Source organism: Pteropus alecto, unplaced genomic scaffold (assembly GCF_000325575.1).
Source record: "Pteropus alecto unplaced genomic scaffold, ASM32557v1 scaffold61, whole genome shotgun sequence".
Classification (NCBI taxonomy): domain Eukaryota; kingdom Metazoa; phylum Chordata; class Mammalia; order Chiroptera; family Pteropodidae; genus Pteropus; species Pteropus alecto.
The window spans coordinates 1060294-1064372 of NW_006434835.1; positions in this window are offsets into that span (position 1 = coordinate 1060294).

Sequence of the window (4079 nt, forward strand, 5' to 3'; positions counted from 1 at the left end):
GGGTGTTGGGGGGTGTTCGATGGATCGGTGGGTGGGTAGGTAGATGGCTGGATTGATGGACAGATGGATGGTAGATAAATGGATGAAGATTTGGATGGACGGATGGATGGATGGATAGGTGGGTGGATGTTGTTGTGTGTTTCATGGATTAATGAATATTAATTCATTTCGGGAGATCTAGGGCCTCTGTTTTAGCCTCTGATCCAGAGCACCCAAAACCTCAAGGATCTAAAACCTAGAGAGAGGTTGATAAAGTTTGGCTAATGACACCTTAGCAGCCGACAAAGGGGTCAGGCATTGCTCCGTGGAGACACCTGGTGACGTCATTTGTGAATTTAGAAACGGGAGCCTCCCACACAGATGCTGTTCTCTAACTGCTCAGAAAATTATCTTTCTAGAACATCGATTTTATCACATCGTGTCCCTGCACACGATACTTCAATGTCTTCCCTCTGCCCTTAGGATAAAACACAAAACTCTCGCTGTGACCTACAATTCTCACTGTCCCAGCTTCCGCCCCGTGTGGATGGAACGGCCATCGCAGACTAACAAACCACTGCAAAACTTAGTGGCTTAAAATGACAGCTACGGCTCTGAGTCAGGGGGCTCGGCCGGGCGGGTCCGCGTGGGCTCACGTGGTGGCTGGGGACTGGCTGCTCCAGGAGGCTCTGACTTACGCGAGCTGTTCACAGGGCTGGGGTGGCATTAGAGAGGCTGAGAGAGGGACCGGAGGAAGCACGCGGGGCTCTGGATATGCAGGTGGGGACAGCGGTGGTCACTTCACCACGTGACCGTGGTCAAGCAAGGCCAGGCCAGACCCAGGGCTGGGACGGGAGGTGAGGAGGTGGCCTCTGACTCCAGGAGGGAGGCGCTGCAAAGCCGAGGCGGGAGGCCGCGGACATGGTGGGGACGCGTCTGCCCTCAGCCCCGCACACGTGCTCACGCAGGCGCCTGCCCTCACCTCCCCGCGGCCCACCTTCTCTCCCCTCTGCCCACCTCCGAACCTGCTACACACCGCCGTGTGCACCCCGCTGGACCCCTCATCCCTTCCCAAAGGCCTGACGCTCCTCCAAGCCTCAGGCCGTCAGAGGCCACCGGCTCCTCACGGAGCCGCCACAGCTGCCCACTTCTAGGCGAGGTCCCGCTCGTCCCCTAGAGAGCCAAGCACACGATCCCTTCCGCACCGTGCCCGAAGCCCCTTCCGCACCTGCTGGCACGGTGTGTTCAGAGTCTGTGTCCCCCCGTGGACCGCAAGCTCGGTTAGGGACGAGTCCGCACTGGCCTCGTCGCCAGGTCCCCAGGCTACGCCTGGCGTCTTCCGAGAGCTCGTAAGCATCTGCGCTTCGCCTGCGTGAATTAATAAGGAATAGGCGCCGCTCAGCGCCGGGCGCCGTGGACTCCGTCGCTTCGGTCTGCAGCCGCCCCCGATCTGTATCTGTGCTCCCGCTGGAGAAGGCGCAGCTGTTTGGGATCATCCCTTTTCTGCGGATTTTACACGCACCGCCTGTGTCGGCTTGTGCGTGACCCCACGTGCCCACTGCACTGAACTCCGGAGACGGTGGCTGGCCGTGCGCCCGGCACGCAGGCTGGGCCGGTTACAACCGCGTGACCCCTGAGGGTCATCTCATCGAGCCTCGGCTCCCTTCGCCCCCAGAGGGAATAAAACGGCTGCCCCGAGGGTTTGCGGCGACGCGCTGCCTGTTACGTGGCAGGCGCCCGGCAGCGCTGGCTCGCCCACCCCTCCGCCTTCGCCCCCTCGCCGCCCCGGAGACGCCGGCACACGGGACATGCCCGGCTTGTGACTGCACAATTAGCCGCTGCCACGTGCCGTTAACGGAACGGAGGGGCTGAGGCGACATCCAGAGAGCGGGGGTCGGGCGAGGGGCGCCGCGAAGGCGGGAACGCGCGAACGCGCCTGCGCATTGGGGGCAGCTCGGGCTAACCGGGCGCCCTGGAGGACTCGACCCGGGGACAGTCCCGTCTGGACCTGACGACCTGACGCTTGCGCATCCTCATCCCCGGCTTCCCCTGGTGAAAAACGAGAGGAAAACGGGAAAGGGGGCTCACGCGCCTTCGCCCCGCTCTGGGACCCCTGTCTCCGCAGAGACCCTGGCCCCTAGGGGGCTGGCTGCCTAAATGGACCCGCGATTGACCTTCCAGTGGAGGCCGCGGCCAGCCCAGCTCTGCCTGTCCCAGTCCAGGGTCCTTGGGCACCTCACCCCGTCTCTCTGGGCCTCCATTTCTGCATTTGTGAAACGCAGCAATCGCGGGCTTTCTGTGAAAGTCGAATCGGGGGACACGTGGACGTCCTGGCAGAGAGGGGGTGCGGTGCCTGGGACCCCTGAGTCCAGCGTCCTCAGCCTACCTGCGGCTCGGCGACCTGTCCTGCCTCTGGCACTCGCTGACGGTACAAAGCCACTCAGAAAACACCCCCCTGTGAGGGTGCGGCCTGATCAGCTGGAGCCTGCAATGCCAGGCCTTCGCCGTCGGCTGCAAATCTTCCTCCTTCGGGTGAGTCATTCGAGGGCAGCCTGTGACCTCGCGACTAGTCCAGGCTGCCTCCCCACACGCGCCGGTGCTGCCGAGACACATGGCGCCCAAGACACATGGCGCCCGAGGCTCTGGGGCTGGGCGTGGGAAGTGCCTGGCGGGACACGGGCCAGAGCCTCCCGCTCCACGCAGCCCGTGCCAGCGTCTCGCCCTCGACCTCTGTCCCCACACCTCGGCAATCGGCTGGGACAAACACACAGGCTCCTTTTTGCCTAAGTTCCATAAGCATTGTGATTCCTGCCCCAAAGCTCTGTGTGGCTTCATAAATTCTGCCTCCTGGAAACTGGAATCAGTTTGTGGGCCCGTGGTTCTTCGCTAGCGAGTATGTTGCAGTGTGCCCGTTTGTGTGTGTGTGTGTGTGTGTGTGCGTGCGTGCGCGCGCGTGCGTGCATGTGTGAACGTGTGTGTGCCGGGCAGAGCGTCCAGGCTGTACACTGAATGTTAGCCACGCCTTCACATCTAACCGAGCGGCCCAGACTAATCTTAGACACCCGCTCGGCTGAAGTTTACCTCACTCGGTGACGAGAGGGGAACGGGCTGGGGGGGGAGGCTGTCGCGTCCCACCCAGACACCGCACAGGCAGGGTCCCAGGCGAACGTCGTAGGACCCGAGAGGCACATATTATGTCATCGATCTAATATGCCCGACAAGGGGACAGCTCGGAGATGTAAATCACCAACCCGCAGGTCCCCACATGCCTGCAGGGGGGCGCCCCGGGCGCACGTCCCGGGAGGCAGCGGACGGATTGGTGACACCGCCGAAGAAGCTCAGTGCGAGAAGACAAGGAAGAGAGGGAGCCCGAGACAGAGGAGAGAAACGAGATTTATCTGGGAAAAAGCATCCATTGATTCCCCTGCTCCCAGACCACGTTACCATGGAAACGGGAAGTCTGGACTTCTCTGACACATGATGCACAGAACTGAGTGCCCCAGCGGCTCCTGGATATCACAAGGTCAGGGCTTGGAGAGTGGCCAGCTGCGTCCCAGAGGGAGCTGGGACGTGGGTGCGGGATGGGCAGGAGGGACACGGGGTGCCATGGGGCAAGTGCAGAGATGCCTACACCCAGCGGCCTCGGTGGCAGGCTTCTGGAAAACAAGCATAGAATCAGACACTTCCTAATAAAATTACACGGAGCACGGGCAGCATGGAGGAAGCTGAAACACACTCTGCTGACTGGAAGGAGCCAGTCTAAAGGCTACGCAGTGTGCGACTCACACCAAATGACCTGGAAAGGCAAACCGTGAAGACGGCGGAAGGTCGGGGGTTGCCGGGGGTTGGAGACGGGGTGACGCGGGGAGCTCAGAGGAAGTTTGTGCCCGATGCAACAATGGTGGACACGTGACATCGTGCGTTCGCCAAACCCATGGCCTGAAGGGAAGGGGTGAGGCTCATGCAGCTGTGGACTTGGCTCATAACAACGTGTCAACGCCCCTCGTCAGTCGCGACCGCCCTACCTGGCCGTTGCGAGAAGCGGGTAATTGGGCCTGGGGTGGGCACCATACAGAAATTCTCTGTACTTTGCATTCAAT